General features: G+C 39.5%; 1 pseudogene; it reads right to left on the reverse strand.

Moving 5' to 3' along the window:
- Nucleotides 1–18,531: 18,531 nt before the first annotated feature.
- Nucleotides 18,532–19,684, reverse strand: LOC143584011 (long-chain-alcohol O-fatty-acyltransferase pseudogene; annotated as a pseudogene).
- Between the last annotated feature and the right edge of the window lie 349 nt (nt 19,685–20,033).

Below are 20,033 nucleotides of genomic sequence, written 5' to 3' on the forward strand. Positions count from 1 at the left end.
GGTCGCTAGCATATTGCATTTCCTTCATAGCCGCTGTCATGCGGGAAATTTCCTCCTTAGTCTCGGTTCCATCTTTTAACAGTCCGGAAACGTTAGCTCTCGTATAGCGCATGTAACCCACGTCACGCTCCAAACAAGAAACAACAGCTGCGAGCACACGCTCTACAGGTTCGGTTATGGGTGGTAGGGTGTTGGGGTAAGCAGGATGGTTCAGGTGGGGTAGCGGGGGAACTTGTTCGCGATAGACCATACGCCTAATCATATTAGGGTACCAATCCCAGCTAACTTCGTTTTCGTACATGCCTCCGGATAAGCGATACCTCTTCGGTGCGGGAGCTTCGAGTTCCGGGACTACACGGGGTGGCGATGAGGTAGGTAGCTGCGGCTGCTTCCAATGAGCATGAGTCATCTGATCGGATGATGATGATGGTAGCGTCGAAATCTCTACAGGTAAGCCGTGTATGCGCGCGTATGAGTGAAAGAGGTAAAGAGATAAGATAACAAAGACTACACAAACTTATGCAGTGCGTATCATTATAACTAATGGGCCGTCGCGGTTATAGTCTAGTATGCATGCAGCTTCTAGTTCGCTATAACCAATGGCTCTGATACCAATCTGTCACACCCTCAAAATCCACTAACGGAGTTTTACCGTCAGAGGGAGTGAACTAACAGGATCGGAATCATTAGTTATAATCAAACCATAAAAACGTTTAAATGAAAATAAGTGCGGAAGCATAAAAACCAAAAGACAAAAGTTACGTCACGCAGGACGACTTAAAATCCAATGACAATAGTTTAAAATCAGTTTGCATAAACAAAAGCGTTTTCAACAATGCATGATCCTATACCGCGCGCCCGCCTCGGCTACCTGAGAATAACATACTAAAAGTGTCAACACGAGGTTGGTGAGTTCACAAGTTTATATAAAATAAAGCGTTTAGCGTTTTGTGTTTAGCGTTTTGCGTTACCAGATAGTGTTAAATCAATTATATATCGATAGGTAGCTAGCCTATACAACAAGTATTACTAAGTGTTCGACACCGAAGCTGACTCTTTATCAAGTGCCTTGCCACCAGGTCATCCAGACCATGGTATGTGTTAGCCAAAATTACACCCGCTCGACCTCCAGTCGAGTTTAGCGTTGGGTGGGGTTTGTCAAACCCAGTAGTACTACTCAACAGTGACTCGCTATTATCCAAATATTAACCGGTTCGATGTGTAGGACTTCAATTGTTTCGTTTGCCACTTAGCCTTTATAAGTGATATATAATTTACTAACAAAATCTTAAAAGCGTTTTCAGAGTATGTTATCTCCCCCAAGTGAAAAGCGTTTAAAGAGTTTAAAAAGGGAAAGTGAAACTCACTGTTTTCGAAGAATTCCCAAAAATAAATCACCAAGTGATGCGCGTCACAGATAACTCTCTCTAGCGTTCTAAAACAACAAAGAGATTTTCTAAGTGTCGGAACTATTATCGAGTCTCTAGACTCGGCACATAACACCTATGCACAAATTACGTTTCGTGTTTCGTTTGTGAATCGTGTGTGACTTAACAAGTACATTTGTGATACGATACAGGTGTGAACAATTATTTACGTGTCGTGTATTAATAATGTACATCACTAGCAACTATTCCCCGCAGGGGCAATTTTGTCAAAACACCACAACTATTTAGCAAGTATTCCCCGCAGGGACAATTTGGTCAAAACATAACAATTAACTAGCAACTAGCACTTTTCATGTATTTTCACAAAGTTCAGCAGCTAACTTTACCGAGACAGAATTCTACATGAAAGATTATCCTATTCAACAGATCATATCATCTCAATTAATTCACCAAAAATCATCACAAAAACACACATGTGTTAGGTTTCCAGAAAATATTTTGTTGTATTTTTATTCCACATATATTTCCCACAATGACTAATTTACTACAGCAAACTCACAACAGTCAAATTCATGCGCAACAGAATGTTATTTGTAATTCCCGTTAAATGAAAAATCCAACAAATGCAAGACCAATTGGGTTAGGTTCTTAACTCAACTAGTTAACTTTCAGAGGTGGAACCAACCCATTTGGTCTCATAGTTCATGAGATATAATATTTACAAAACAACCTAACAGCAGGTCTCACAACTCAGATTTACACAACGTTTTTGTAAAATCATAAAAGTTAACTTTTACACGTTCAAAAATTGCAAATTTATATTCTTTAGAAACTAGACTCAACCTAGTTTACTGTAGTATCAATTATCTCGACCAATTTTCACATTCACACCCCGTTACAGTCAATTGAACATCAATAACACAATCTGTCCAGAAACTGTTTGCATCCAAACTCAACATATTGACTATCTATGGATCATAATCCGTTCATATGACCTTATAGACACCATAATTATTATCCATGCACATCAAATACACATTACATCCATGATTAGGGTTTTACTTGAACTCAAAATCAAGAAACAAACGATTAACATGCAATAACACCAATACTAGTTATCAATTCAACAATCAATACATCTTTCAATCAAAACAAGACACATGAACACAATCACATATAAAAATCGGACCTAGGGTTTATAATTAACCCATTAAAAATCGAAATTAAGCATAGAGGATGCATAGGATAGTTGTTTATACCTTCCTAGCACCTTAATCTTTAATTGAAAAGCTTGAAAATTGATTGTATGTATGTGTGTGAGTGGCGGCAGCCGAGAGCAAGGGGGAGGGGGGTCCGATCGTGGTAGAGGGAGAGGAGAGAAAGAGAGGCTAGGGTTTGGTTAATATTAATAATAATAATCATGTTACATCTAGGTCCCTCCACTTTCAAATGTTACTTTTCTAGCTTAATTAACTAGTTCTAGCACCTTGAGTTAACGTTTATAACAATGTTATCACATAACACATAAGTCTAACACATAATTATCACATAATTATTGTTTTGACGTTTTTCGTTTATTCACCAATTGTTTGCGTCAACTCGTTTGCGTTTACGTGCAAATTCCCGAAAGACTACACATGTAGTAATTGTCAAGCGTCATTTAAACCCTAGTTTAAATGTAATGAGGTGTGCGTTATAGATTCAGTAATCTTTAAGTTTGAATTGACAGAGTTGAGTTAACGGAGTTAACCTGAAATTGACGATTGTCACAGTAAATGCCATCATATGTAGGTTTCTACAACCCTATTTCTCCATACATGTGGTGGTATTAAGATCTCGACATGCATATGACAAACAAGTTCTAGATATCATGAACATATTAGTTACACTCTTGTAACATCCTAAAATGATTCTAATATTAAATAAAGAAAGTTGCGTTTAGTTATCGAGTGTTAATAATTAATCTATGCTAAATAAAGAAAAGATCATGGATTGGAATTAAATAAGATGGATTAAAGGGTAATGGGCTTTAGGTCCATGGGCCTTGGGGACTATAAATTCGCATATTGTTAAGTTCGTTTAATGATAAGTTCGCATATTGTTAAGTTCGCTTAATGATAAGTTCGCTGGAGTTAGCAAATGAGAAAATAAATTAAAAACCTAATGAAAAATGTGTTAAGACAGTTAATGGAAATAAAATTTTTCCAAGCTGACCTGGCAGCTCGACCCCAACCAGGGGCTCTGCCCCTTGGACCCTGCTAGGGGCTGCCGCCCCTAGACCCCGCTGCCAGGGGCGCTGCCCCCGGACCCCGTTCGTTGTGGGTTATATAAAGATAGAAATACAACATGAGTAGTAGTGGTTAATTGATGCATGTAAATATTATACAGTTAGCCGTGCACAGCTCAAGAAGGGAATAACGATTAACGGAGAGCGTAACAGGATTCAGGTGAGTTTCTATCCCCATTTATGTGTTATGTTTTCGGGGCTGTGTGCATACTCAATATGTTTGTTAATACGCTTATCCTAAGAGATAAGTGTATGCCTTATGTGAATAATGTGAAATGTATGAATGATTGCTTGATGGTACGTGAACGATCTTCGGATATTGCACGTACTATCAGGTTGTAACGCTATGTATAAGGTAAGTATGATATGTATGCTTACGTGTATGAATGTGATAAAGTTAATAAGAGAAGGAAAGGATGGTTGTATGGTTACGAAAAGGGTACTGAGCCCTAATAATACTCGAGGTATGATGTATAGTTGTATGGTAATGAAGAGGGAATCGAACCCTACTAATATTCGAGAACTAGGGAACCGAACCCTACTAATATTCGAGGAAAGAGGGTACCGAGCCCTAATAATACTCGAGGAAAGAGGGTACCGAGCCCTAATAATACTCGAGGAAGGAGGGTACCGAGCCCTAATAATACTCGAGGAAGGAGGGTACCGAGCCCTAATAATACTCGAGGAAGGAGGGTACCGAGCCCTAATAATACTCGAGGAATGTAGGGCGTAATGCTCTTTATAACGTTAGATATGAAAGCAAGTTAGTACAAAAGAAAGTATGAAAGTATGAATGAAAGAATATAAGTTTGTGTGTATTGTATAATGTATGATTAACTAGAACTCACTCAGCGTAGCTGACTTTTAGTATGCACGCAGGTGAGTAGAATGAGGCAGCTCGCTTGAGGAGACACGTGGCATTGAATAAGAGGCTGACATCAGAAGGCTCAAGACGTGATATGTTTTAATTACTTTGTTTTTGAAAGACAAGTTGTTTGTTTAAGACAAGTTTTGGATTGTTACGAAATGTTTTATGAAAGTTTTAATGTTCCGCGAATGTTTTAATTAACTCTGATATTTAGAACTGCGTTTATGAGTAAATCCAACACGAAAGTAGGGCTACCGGTAACGGGGCCTTACAACTCTTTATGGCACTCATATGACATGTGTCTATATCTATATATTATATGTGTATTATATATAAAGCACTTCTCACACACGCACGGGAGGAAATAGGCTGCCGATATGAAACAAGTGTTGCCGTCCCCATGACTCGTTATCCCCATCTAAAGGGTCCATTTTAATTTACCTTTTTAAAAAACATTTGATAGGAAGACTTTCGAAAATCTTAAAAACTGATCATGACAAAAGACCTTTACTTGGCATTAATAATAGAAATTAACAAATTACAACTTCGGCTTTTGCGCACAATCAACGTACTATAAGGCAAAATTTTCAATTTATTCCCAATCCCTACACTTGAGGTTAAGATTGTCCTCAATGTTTAAAATTTAGCATTTAAAATAATATTTTCGAGGATGGGGCTAAAATTTACTACTTAATAATTTTAAAAAAACCGAGCTTAATGTGATGGTCCTATCAATTTATACAATTACACTTTTAACAATCAAACTAGCAAAACAAAGAAAATTATGAAAACGAAATCACACTGTAGGTTCCCAGCCGGATCTACATGGAATATCTCGTTCTACGTAGGTGCGGAATCCCTACGTAAGACGTTACGAGCGTAGAAGACGATACGAGTTAACACGATCGAACACACGTTACAATAAGCAAAGACACGTTGTATATTGCAACTGGAAACACGTGATATCAATCACTGATTACACAACACGTTACAACTCGATAACTGATTAACTCAAACTTCAGCCGTAACCTAATGCATATATATCACGACAACTTCGCCTGGCATGTTCAGGCGAAGTTGTTCCTAACTTCGCTTACTCATCAAGTTCGCCTGTATTAGCGAACTTGTGAGCTAACTTCGCTACATACAAAACACAAATCCAAACGACTCGATTACAGACACTATATACTGAACTACTGACATCATATACCAACAGACTCCCCCTTGGCAGTAGCTTCATATCTTTCTCTTCAAACACGTGTCTTGTAATCCTCAACAATCTTGTATCTTCATCTTTAAGCATGAACTCCTTCACGTACACAAACTGATACGACTCTTTGATATTTCTTCGCTTCGTCTTTCCAAGCAGGAATATAAAATATCTTCTTCTCATTCAGCACCTGCAGATCAGCTTGAGACAAGTTCACTAGATGCATCGGATCATAGACTCTCAGCAGCTCTTGTTCATCTTCGTCCTCCATTACTGCTTCAGCTGTTTCACAATCTACATACCACCACTTCAGATCTTTCAGCACATCCTTGGGCATTTGTTTCATCGGCACTTCTTTTAGACACCGGATCGGCTTATACTTCATAATCATCCAAGGCTTGCCATCTGCTCTGTCTTCGATAAGTTTTCCCTTTTGTGGTTTCAACAGCTCGAACTTCTTCTCCTTTATACTTTCCTTCCAAACAATCTTCCCAATGACTCTAGCCATATTATCATCACTCCTGTTTATTAACCCCAATCTGGCTAAGTCCTTCACTTCACATTCTGGCAATGTATTCAATGATCTTATCATCCTCTTGAAGTACTGAACACCATCATACCTTTTAATCACAAAGAGCCTCAACTGCTCATCATATATCCAGCATATAATCCCCTTTCTCGATTCTGCATAACCTCTAATGTTGTAACTCTTCTTGAACATAGTAGGGACCGCCGGTTTCTTCGATTTTACAAACCACTGAGCATAGCCTTCTTTCCATCTTGGCTGCTCTTCCCATTCCGTCTCATCATTTCCAATCTCTTTACTCATATCTGCCTTTTCAACATCCGGAATTTCATGCTCCACATTCTCCTCTACTATCTCTCCCTCTTCAATATCATTATCAATAACAATCTCTGCACCAATCTTCTCTATCTCATCAACTGGTAATACATCATCATCATCTATAAACTCATCATCCATCTCCTCAACATCCACAACCACCACCTCATCACCTGTACCGCCCGCTGCACTTGTTGACTCCCCCTGAGATGTGGAAGTCCCAAGAGCTTGTTCAGTTCTTGGCAACTCTCCACCTGCACCTTTCGATGCATTGGGATCATCGTCTCTGTCATTTCGCTTCTTAGTCCTCAGCTCATCGCCTTTACAGCTCGTCTCCTCCTGAGATGCCAAGAACTCCTTCAAAGCATCAATGATTTTGCCATGTTCTACCAGCAGGGACGACTGTATCTGATTCTCTGCAACGAGGCGTTGAATAGCATGGGTCTGGATAAGATTCACCCTTGATTGTTCTGCGACGACCCGTTCAAATGCTGCTATTCGTTCTGAGTCTGATAAGGTTGCATCGAAATCAAACCTCAGATGTGATATATCTTGAGTGTACTGAGGAGGGATTTCGAATGTAACTGGGACCTCAGAAGAAGGCGTAATCGTAACCGCAGGTGGTATCGTTACTGACAACCCTGCAGTTGCTACAACCGTCGACTCTATAAATCTTGCCACGACCTCCGTTGGAGTAAGAGTTGGAGGTGGCATGGATACAATCTCCGGAGTCGATAGCTGGAATGAAGTGGGTGGGAGACCAAATTAGGATGAGGTAGCCACCACGGGAACATCCGTGGCGTTTGGCCTTGTAACTTGTAATGATGAAGGAATCATGGTCATACCGGACAGTGCGGGTGGAGTGAAACGTACCACCCTTGAGCTCTCACCAGCTACCGATCCTGCACCTATCCGTTCCCTTCTTGATCTCCGAATCAAATGATGTACTTCTTCCTCATAATCTGACTCGCTGTCATCATCAGTTCTCTTTCTTTTCCCATGAATTCGTTCTTGAGTTACCAAAATTCGTCTCGCTTCAGCCACATCATCATCTGAATTAGAATCAGCCACCGTCTGAGCTGGCCTAGCAATATTCAAACTCGAAACCCTTTCAACTGAGACCTGAACATCTTCCTCAGGGTCAACCCGATCCATATCAAAGAAGCCTTGACCACCAAATGCAGCATCAAGGTCTACATTCTCCACCGGTGATACAACAGGATCAGCAGGTATAGCTTGAGGTGTCCAGCCTGTTGTGGTGTCGGGTCCCGAAACTCGTCCCCACGAGCAGGCACATACTCCGGGTTGATCAAGTACCCGAATAATGGAGTATGTAGAGGACGGAGATCAGGTTTACTCCTCGCACTGGAAGATCTGCACTGGGCGAAGATCCTTTTACTCACACTTTCTACATATCTGATAGGGCGGCGCTGAGGTAACGTTGGAGCAACGTGATTCAAGATCATCTGAATGAATCTTGGATACATGAGAAATCTCTCACGCGCCACCACTCTTCTCTGTCGATCTATCTCGTAGAAGACCATCTGACTAAAGCTGTAACGCTTATTATAAGTCAGAGCAGTCATCGCCGACTGCATGGTCGCGCCCATCCCATCAGTACCAGCCTTTCTCCCTGACATGCACACAATCATCACATGCATGAGAAATCGCCACTGGTCTAGCAAGAACCCCTTGCGTCTCTGAGTATCTCCCAAGGGACCAGAGTATCCCATTCTCAGAAAAGCTCCATCTCGGAAAGGAGCTACAAAGTCTGTCGGATCGTCTCTCGTTTCGTCTCCAAACCGCAAAGCCGCCCGGATCTGTTCAGATGAGAACTGAACAATCTGATTGTTGACCGTTGCTCGCATCACCGGGGGCTCGACGCGACAGTCATACTCCACTGTCTGCCAAAAATCCTCAATGTTTGGCAAGGATATCGGCAGTGTTGTAGTAATCGCGTGGAATATACCCGAGCGGAGTAAGAATGTGATGATCTCGCGGAAATCATCAACACTGCTCGCATCCGGGTCTAATGTTATATACATGTTATGACCCGGGAAAAACTGTCGATGGTTGTCTCCTCCATCATCACCGCCTGCACCGCCTGCTCCAGCTACAACAGCCATATCTGCAACAAACAAGCTAAGTTAGATAAACGTCAAGGCAAATCACAAGTTCGCCTGTTACCATGAGCGAAGTTGTGATTTATTCTGTATAGGCGAAGTTAGAGGTGGAGCGAAGTTAGGAACAACTTCGCCTCAACTTGAACTTCGCTGTTAACAGTTAATTAAAATTAAAAGTGCCAAGCGAAGTTAATGATAACTTCGCCTAACCACAACATCGCCCAAAATACTGTTACATAATTAATTATCAGGCGAAGTTAAATATCAGGCGAAGTTACGGATAACTTCGCCTAAACTGTAACTTCGCCGAATATGAATCGGCAACAGTTAGGTTTTCGAATGAACTGATTTGGTAAATTTTGAAGATCGTGGACTGTTAAACACATGTTTTAGAGATGATCTAGACTATTAATATGATTATGACCACGTGAAAAAGGTTTGAAAATCGGGTGGTTAGGTTTCGAAATACGGAGGTCGTGAATCGGGTCGAAACGACCGATGATTATCGTCAAGGATTGTGATTCTACAACACTACAAGCCTACACACCTTTAATCGGATTAGAACGAAAGAAAAATAAACACAGATGATAATCGAAGGATAAGTTCGCCTAGGTTTCTGCGCTTAGGGTTACGGAGATAAGTTCGCTGGGTTTTTGAAAATAATGAACAGTTTGACCTTAAAACTTCTTTATATAGGGTCAAAATTTTACAGGCGAAGTTATGCACAACTTCGCCGATATTTGAATTTTACAAAACAAACCCCATAATTTGAACAATTTGCAATTAAGTTTTAAAACAACCTTTAAAGTGTTAAATGATACGATCAAGACCAAGTAACCAGGTATAAAATCATACAACTACATAAGTAGGAAAAACTTTTAAAAATAAAGTACACGGGATCAAATTTCAGTCTCGACAGGGACTACCATGTTTTAGAAAAGATCCGAACAAGAATCATACTAATTACGTGACTGTCACACAGATCCGTGTTCAGCTGTATTATGACATAAAGAAACAGGTTGTAAGCAGGCAAATAACTTAAAATGGTTTTCATCGTTTCTGTGATACGGGTTAGGTTCAATTAAGCTCAAAACTTAAGTGGGCAACAACTCAGAGATTATGATGCCTCCTATCTATTCTCAAAGCGTATTAGGCTTTCCCCAAGTCACCCCGAGTTGACCTCGACCCGTAGTGTCTGATTAAATTGTAAGTACTCTTCGATCTTAGACTCTTCTTCCCGTTCTCTATCTTGCATCTTGATTGAGAAGTCTTAACATTATGAACTCTAGAATGTCTCAATAACACACAATTTTTTTTTTAAATATTTACATAACTTCAAAGTAGTAAACAACTGCAAGTCCCGAATCTGGATCACTGTAGTTTCTTGACACGCTATCTTCACGGGAATCAGATCACTCACGGGCTCGTGTATGACTAGGTAATCGCTTTTCTACCTATCATTCGGAAAGGTATATATGGAGACATACACAACTCTTAAGGAGTTTCCACGTAAAATCGAGTAGATTTAGTTAGTATCACTTCTACTTTTACGCACCATAAAAAGCTACCATGACATACAATGACTGTTCTAAAGTCTTTTAGGCCTAATAACTTCACTAGTTAAGCACACAGAATCAGTATATCTATCACTTTCCAAGGTTGGATCAATTTTCTGTTAAACATAGTAAAGGAACTTCTTACGAAGTAATAGACTAGAAAAATAATTTCATCTCCCAAAAAATTTTAGCTTCAATCACCCCGATCAAATTGAAGTTTTCAGGTAAACGGCTATCCTGAAGATCCAATGGATCAGCTGGACCGACCACATACAAGTATGTGTCCTTCTAACTAAGTATGATCGACTAATTTTCAGCGAAAGAATAAAAAACACATCATAACCGCCCCGGTCACTTTCAGTCATTTGGTTAATGGCTGTCCTTATATTCTACAAGTAGAAATGAGGACCAAACATATCCGAAGATATGTCCTTCAAACTGAGGCAAACGACATAATTCTAAGCGATAGTGATGTTTTTTTTTTATAAACAAAAAACGAAAAACACGGTTACTCGGGATTGATCATCCCATTCAGCTCAACAAGGTTTTGAAAACGAGTTTTGTCAAACGCTTTAGTAAACAAGTCAGCGAAATTATCTAACTTATCAACCTTTTCGAGCACAATCAGTTTCTTCTCAGCACAATCCTGTATAAAATGATGACGGATGTCAATATGTTTAGTTTTGCTATGCTTTACGGGATTGTTAGTTACTGAGATAGCAGCAGTGTTATCAATGCAAATAGGAGTATGAGTGAAATTCAGACCATAATCGCGCAATTGCTGTTGAATCCAAAGAACCTGGGAGCAGCAGTTCGATGCTGCCATGTATTCTGCTTCACAGGTAGAAATGGTGACTGAGGTCTGCTTCTTGCACTGCCATGACACTAATCTGCCTCCAAGAAACTGACATCCACCTGTTATTGACTTCCGACTCTGATTGCATCCTCCATAATCAGAATCCGTGTAGGCGACTAGCTCCAAGTCTCCTCCTTTCGTTGCCATCTCAGTCGATCTCATGTCCATAATATACGTATTCTTTTCTCTTGGAGCCTTCATAACTATCCAATCCTCTGGTATCTTGAAACCAGGATACAGCACGATCGCTTCATTCTTGGTAAAGTGCACGGTGTAATCTTTGTCACAGATCTGCGAGACACTCAGCAGATTATGCTTCAGTTCTTCAACGAAATTTACTTTCTCTAACGTCATTTTTCCATTAGTCACCGTCCTAATTCCTGTGATCCTTCCACCGCTCTCTCCAGCAAAACTCACTCTTCCTCCCTGAACAGGTTTCCATTCGTGTAACAAACTCTTGTTACCCGTCATGTGCCGGGAACAACCGCTATCCACAACCCATAGATTGTTTGCAGCCCTGTTCAACTGTTCCTGCACGATTAAAGCAGATGATTAAAATCTGGGGACCCAAGACCTATTGGTCTTGGGTCGATACATCCCATACTTTGGCTGTCCAAAGTTAGTATCAGAATAATTTCTGTAAGTCCTAAAAGGATACCTTCCCGTACTTTGGCTCTGATACCTATTGGTCTTGGGTCGATACATCCCGTACTTTGGCTCTGATACCACTTGTAAGTCCCCCCGGGGCGTCGCCGATCGATACGAGATCCGCACGAGGTCTAGGAGGGCGGAATCCTCCTAGACTCGTTTAATGGTGTAGAAGACGAAGAACACGATTACACACATACAAACACACGAACAAACACACGAACGGGATAAACACATCTACAGATCTTTTATATAATAACCAAACACGTTACATACCGAACATAAACAGAAACACGGCTGACCCGAGGTGAGCTCTACCTCGGGCCGTCCCACACGACTCTCCCTTTCGGTTTCTCTCTAGACAAATGAACTGTAACACAAAACTCTCTAACTTTCTGGATTCTCAAACCTAACCAAGACACATATATAAATATGTAAACAACTTCACGGGCTTGGGCCTGTAGGCGAAGTTGTTACAACTTCGCCTAAGGCGAAGTTGTTCTAACTTCGCCTATGGCAGAAGTTGTTACAACTTCGCCTATTTGTTCTAACTTCGCCTATGGCGAAGTTGTCCTAACTTCGAACCTCATTTCCGCTGAACAGAATTGCATAGCGACGGTCACAAAATGCACCAACAGACTCCCCTTTGACCGTTGCTCTCAATTCTAACAAACACAAAAGATCATCTGTTACAAAACATGCACCAACAGACTCCCTCTTAACTGATGATCTTCTGTTTGCTCTTCAACCAGCCGTGTCTGAAACTGTCTTGTAGCTTCACAAATCTACCAATCACCCAGCGTCTTCCATATCTGATCTCCCCTTCAGTGTAAGCTTCTCCAACTATATAGATTGAGGTCTTTGAAATGCATGCATCCCCGTGCCTAATTGATCATCTCAACCAATCACGTGAGTCCTTCTGACTTCACCAACACGTGAAGTTGGGCTCCCTCCACAACTTCACCAACACGTCGGCATACGATAAGGTTTAATCTTCAACTACTCAACATCAAGTGATCAATTTCATCACAAAACCACCTTGACAGAATCTAACACACATGACCATTAATTAATCCGAAGCATCTTCAATCACCAGGGATAACGATCAATAACATAAACACTTTAATTCCCGATTAAATCCAACTTGTTCCAGAATTTTCACTTTAATAAATAAGCATCGCGTTTCAGGATCCAATTCTCGAACGCCTTGAAAATAACATAAATAATATGCTCTGACTGCAATCCAGTAATGACAAAAACCTTCAGTTCAATTTGACTTTCTTCAGTTGGTCAACCTCAAACAACAATTTCATTGCCCACAAACACCCAAATATGTGTCAATATCCAGTTTCAATCAATATCCCATTCACAAACTCAACTCCATATCCAGAGTTGACACGTATTTGTTCACACGTAAGACCAAGAGATAACAAGTTTCACTCGTTGACGGAACAACGTCTTCGGTCTCACAATAATCGTGTACACCTGGCCATACAGACGAAAACTCCAAACACTTTTTTTTTTTTTTAACTTTTTTTTTTAACTTCGTCTAAAGTCAACTTCGCCTAAAAGTCAACTTCGCCCCTCCTTAACTTCGCCTGTCCATAACTTCGCCTGACAAATAACTTCGCCTGAGATAAGCGAACTTGTGAGGTAGGCGAAGTTGTGAATAACTTCGCTTAACATTATATCTTCGCCTAAACCCTAAAATTTAAGCGACAACTTCGCCTGAACCCCATAACTTCGCCTGCGGCGGCTGTTCGGCCAGAAACGCATCAGAAATGTGCCAGAAACACCAAAACGCAGATCTCGAACCATAGCATAACAGCCTAAGGCTCTGATACCACTTGTAAGTCCCCCCAGCCGGATCTACACGGAATATCTCGTTCTACGTAGGTGCGGAATCCCTACGTAAGACGTTACGAGCGTAGAAGACGATACGAGTTAACACGATCGAACACACGTTACAATAAGCAAAGGCACGTTGTATATTGCAACTGGAAACACGTGATATCAATCACTGATTACACAACACGTTACAACTCGATAACTGATTAACTCAAACTTCAGCCGTAACCTAATGCATATATATCACGACAACTTCGCCTGGCATGTTCAGGCGAAGTTGTTCCTAACTTCGCTTACTCATCAAGTTCGCCTGTATTAGCGAACTTGTGAGCTAACTTCGCTACATACAAAACACAAATCCAAACGACTCGATTACAGACACTATATACTGAACTACTGACATCATGTACCAACACACACAAACATGTCTACTCAACTCACTCAACAATATATGGAAACTCTCAAAAGTATAGAAGCATACTTCTCAAAATATTTGAATAGGTCTTTTAATACCTTTTGCAAAACTGTTAATTTTAATTACCAAACTGAGTTAAATAAATTCCATAATTAAATTTGTGGAACGAGTAAATATGTTAAAAGATCTAACTCACTTTCGTAGGAATCACGAATGCATTTAGCGTATGCAACAAGCCCTTTAAACCCCAGTAGCCCAGGTGGACGAGTAAGGTCTCATGAGGGTTTTTAGGAAACTACACCCAAAAATTTTTAAGTATAAATATACACATACATGAATTAACCATGGCAAAAGGAACATGAAAGCACGTCAGATAGTCGAACCTCGTTACTTAAAATTCTTTCACCAAAACACTATAAAACTCTGTCTTTTCCGTGTGGTATCCCCACACTTAGCTTTTGCTATAGTAGTACGCTTGAAATAAAATGGTTAAACAAACTACAAAAATAAAATAAAATAAAACTGAAAATAAAATCAGGGTTGCCAATCGGTTAGCGCTAAGTTTTTGTTAAGGTCTTCAGCCAGACCGTTACCTGATTTGGCGGTTATGGTGGTCAAATGGAACATTTACCAACTGAGTTTCCCATAAAAGCTCGGTAGTTAAGGTGCATCGGTTGTGCTTTCTCTGTCATGTTCAACATGTCGGATAAACAACACCGGTCAATGTGAATGCACATTTACCTTCAGAGTTTCCCACATACTCTTTCTTATCTTTGAAACGTCAAATGTTGATCGGGGTTGAACCGAGCATTTTCCTTCCAAGTTCCTCGTGTATGCTCGATATTTAACTTATTGTGTCCAAACTTTCTTCCTCATGATTGACGTGTATGTAGAACCCACGTGAGCCCACTTCTTACCATTTTCCCACTATTCTTCCTTTTCACCTTCTTTTTTATTCGAGTTCAAATCATCATCTCCGATTTTATCAATATGAATAATGTGTAATGAAGGATGATTGGGATAATATGAAACTATCTCCAATTATGATTCTTTAGCGGGTGATATCTCTTCGGCTGAGTCTAGGCATTCAACTCTATGCTCCAACAGCTCTGGATCCTCTCCCATGGGTTACTTCCATCACCAGTTCTTTAAAGGTTGCCAGGGTCTAAACTTTCAATTCCATGCCCTAAAAGATCTTAACTTTCTCCATCAATATTATTATCTTCAACCACAACCGCCACATTCAATGGCTCATTAGTAGTTGACAGAGTTGGTGTGGTATTATTGTGACATCCCACATCGTTTGGGAAGGAGAACTAAGCCTTCTTTATAAAGAGGTGGATACCTTCCCCATCATAACGCGTTTTGGGCGCTTAATGGTAGTGGATGAGAGGAGAACTCCACAGTTAAGCGTGCTCAGGTGGGAGAAGTATGAGGATGGGTGACCACCTGGGCAACCAAAAGCAAATCCGTGAGGCGATGGTGGTACGTCCCGGCCAAAGCGGACAATATTATGATGCGGTGGTAGCTGGGCTGTTACAAATGGTATCAGAGCCAAGGCCGGACTGGTGGTGCCAGTGAGGACGCTGGACCCTAAGGGGGGTGGATTGTGACATCCCACATCGGTTGGGAAGGAGAACTAAGCCTTCTTTACAAAGAGGTGGATACCTTCCCCATCATAACGCGTTTTGGGCACTTAATGGTAGTGGATGAGAGGAGAACTCCACAGTTAAGCGTGTTCAGGTGGGAGAAGTATGAGGATGGGTGACTACCTGGGCAACCAAAAGCAAATCCGTGAGGCGATGGTGGTATGTCCCGGCCAAAGCGGACAATATTATGATGCGGTGGTAGCTGGGCTGTTACAATTATTCTCCACAACCTCCTCCTTAACTTCATACTCTGAAAGATCAAGATCTTTTTCTAAAATAAACCTAAATCAACAGTTCCTTTTAGATACCGAAAAATATGTTTAATGCCATTCTAATGTCTTTTAGTAGGGGATGAACTAAATCTTGCCAATAAATTAACTTCAAAGAAATGTCAGGTCTTGTACAGTTAGTAAGATACATAAGTGCTCTAATTTCACTGAGGTATGGTACTTCTGGACCAAGAATCTCTTCATTATCTGCGCAGGGAAGAAATGGATCATTGTCAATATTGAGTGATCTGACAACCATCGGGGTGCTTAAAGGATTTATTTTGTCCATATTGAAACGCCTTAAGAGTTTGTCAGTATAAGTTGACTGATGCACAAGTATCCCATTATGCATATGCTCAATCTGTAAACCAAGACAATATTTGGTGTTTCCAAGGTCTTTCATTTGAAATTCTTTCTTTAAAAGAGAAATTGTTTCATTAATTTCTTTTTGTGTCCCAATTAAATTTAGATCATCAACATACACAACTATGATCGCATATCCTGATGTTGTCTTCTTAATGAAGACGCATGGAGAAAGAAGATTATTTGTGTATCCTTTGCTTATCAAATAATCACTCAAACGATTGTACTACATTCTTATAGATTGTTTTAGTCCATACATGGATCTTTGTAACTTGATGGAATACATTTCCTTAGGCTTTGAGCTTAATGCTTCGGGGAGTTTCAATCCTTCGGGAATTTATATATAGATGTCACTGTCTAGTGATCCATACAAGTAAGCTGTGACAACATCCATAATATGCATTTCTAAATTTTTAGAAATTGCTAAGCTAATTATATATCTAAACGTAATAGCATCCATAACAGGAGAATACGTTTCTTCGTAGTCAATTCCTGGCCATTAGGAAAAACCTTGAGAATAACCTTTCACCAAACAATAATTTACACGTATCATGGGTCTCACCAAATTCGGGTAACGTTTAAATGGGTTATAACATTTCATTTATTTGTGAAACACTTCATTATTAAACCCTAATTTAATTTCTCTCGTTTACATCTTCTCTGTCGCCGGTCTATCCTCACTATCGCCAGCTAACTTCCGATTACCCACCATCGCCAACCTCCTCTCTCATGCACCAACCACCATTGTCACATATATCAACCGCCCCCTTTTCATAAGACAAATATTTTTGTTCAAGTTTGTTCATTTAAAAAAATCAACATGTTGGTGTTCCTTTATGTTATTCATTAAAAATCTAAAAAACCTACATATTTTAATTAAAAGAGTCTAAACGTTAAAACGTAACAATCTAATATATACGTATTAAATCAAAACAAAACTACGTTAAAAAGTAAGCAAATCATTACAAAATATAAAATAACAAAACGATTAAAAACAAAAACTTAAATAACCCCTTATAACACGGGAGACTCAAACTAGTAAGTATTATAACATTCAGTGTTTATTAATAGCTAGGCTGTGTTTTCTTTTTTCAATTTTTAATAACATATGTAACACTCGATTTAGAAGACTAATTAAGTTTTATAGGATAGTGATAACGATCGATTACTTTTTACATAGACATAAATACTATTTTTAGAGATATCATACTTGAAATATTTTGGTTTGAAATAATTGATAAACCTAAGCCATAATGTGCTACAAGAATGGCCACTTAATCCCAATGCTTAGCAAGAACATATGACATAAATAAAATGAAGTGAGTCAAAGATCATGCATGATTAACACCCCAACCCCATAACCCGAGAATAAGTTACAACAATATTTCACTATAAAATTATAAAATAAAAAAAACATCACACGCGTTGGTCATTTAGCTTGAGTGATGACGGAAGATGATGGTTGTGTGACCAAGTGCCATCTCAGATGGCCAGTTGAAGGTCAAGCCCCCATTACACATACCTTAAAGATATTAATTAACTCTTGTTAGTTAAGGATGTTATTTTGGATTAGTCAAGACCTAATTTGAATTAAAATCAAGTTTCATTAACTAGACAATTAATTCCACAACATTTAATTATGCTGACCCTTAAGTTTCATTAAGTAACACAAACAACCCCTACAAGTTTTTAATATGATACGGACCGCGATCGTAACGAATTAAACTAAACCAAACCAATAATTAGTGAGTTCCCGTCATGTCCTGTCACAAAGTGTGTGTTTATAGCATCTAGTTTACGTTAAGTAAAAGGTCATTTATATCACTTGTACACTCTATATTATTCAAGTACGTCAGAAATAAATAAATAAATAAATTTTCTAAATATATATAAATTGTAGAAATGCATGCATAATCAACTATATATTTAAACATCACTCAAATATGATAAAAGAAAATAAAAATACACCAATACAAAATTAATTAACATTTAAATTTCTACCAACCTTAATGGCTTAATGGAAACAACGAATTTGACACATCAAGTTGTGCACTCTTATTAAAACATTCAAGATACATAATAATTTTCTGTAACTTTTATGTCTAATTTATCCTCTTTGTAAATATGATCATTGTTAAGGGGATGTATAGTTACACGTAAAAGTAGGAAGAAAAAAAAAAGGTATCACAAATTTGCATGATTAATACTTCCTACATGGCATCCTTATCACGTTGACTCCCATTCAGAACCAATAATTTTAACATAATTGAAGACTCATGTATGACCTTGGCATCCACACCGTTCCTTAATGGTTGTGCGAAGAACAACCAAGCACACGTCAAAATCACAAACGTTATCGTAAGCAGCCACGACACTACACCATGTAACCGGAACCTACCGTTAACCGCCTTCTTAACACTCACCTCCATAGCCATGCACACCCCATGCAGTACAAAAAACCACGTCACCTCCCACGTCGGCTGAACACGGATCAAATAGAAAAACATCAGCTCGTGCATTAGCCCGGACACCACAAAGGTCACAACAATCGCCAGTTGCTGGCTCCAAAACCCACCCAGAGCCGGTTTTGAGATCATACGAATCGGATTATACACACTGGCCCGGAGGATGCTTGATGACACAAGGTTCCACCGGCGGCCCCAGAAATCCTGAAGGGATGTAGCCAGGTAAGGTTCATTGTACTCCGGATCAGTCTCGAAATTGAATCCGAGAAATATCTTAACCAAAAAAGCAGTGAGGGTGAGACTTAACTCAAAGGCGATGTACATATGCGCAATGAGGAGAATTGTAATCACAATCCCGTGGAGGTTGTCTTTGTGTTGATAAGCATGTATAATCATAGTGACAATCACAGCTTTACACGTCAATAGAATCGGTTTAGGCAATGAAAATGGAAATGGATTTGAGTCTAACAAGATTTTCTTATTGGATTGTTTAGGGTTGAGTGGAAGCAAAGCAACAAAGATGAAAGTGAGGATTGGTAACCGCGGTGTGGAAGATAAAGGGCCACGATTGAAGGCGAAGAGTAACAGTTTAAAGTTAGCTAGCCATACGAGGTAGAAGAAGGTGGGGAGGGCGATATGGACGGTGGAGATTGGCAATGGGAGGATGAAGAAGAGGGCGATGACGGGAAGAAGAGAGAGTAACCTTGGGACGCCATGCGAGATACGAGCTGGAATGAAGTAGCAGTAGCAGATGGAAGAGATGGCCATAAACCATATATTGATAAAGGTTTTGAGTTCCACATATTCCATTTCTGACTTGATGGAAAATTAACAAGTATAAAATTTTAGGGTGTTTGCCCTTTTTTATAATGGGAATTTTTATAACGAAAATTAATAGGCCATTTAACGAATAAAGAAAAGGTGATAAAAATAAGAGAAAACTCGTTCTATCAGAGATCATTCACATTATGTTCACATTATGTAATGAAGGGTGCAGTTAATGTATGCAAATTAATGTCTTAATATACGATAGGTACGCGAGACGTTTAAAGGCAAAAAACCTAAAACGCTAGAAAACGCTCACAAAAAATAAAACGCTCAGCCAAAAACATAAAACGCTCAGAAACGTTCAAAAACGGTTTTCGTGAAAACAAAATGAAAAATTGATCGATTAACATCCAAAACTGTTTTTTTTCGGTGAACCAATGATTAATTGGATATGTATTGACGATTCCTAGATGTTTGGA

This window comes from Bidens hawaiensis, unplaced genomic scaffold (genome assembly GCF_021521415.1).
Source record: "Bidens hawaiensis isolate Kalapana, Puna unplaced genomic scaffold, B.hawaiensis_p1.1 tig00001521_1, whole genome shotgun sequence".
Taxonomy (NCBI): Eukaryota; Viridiplantae; Streptophyta; class Magnoliopsida; order Asterales; family Asteraceae; genus Bidens; species Bidens hawaiensis.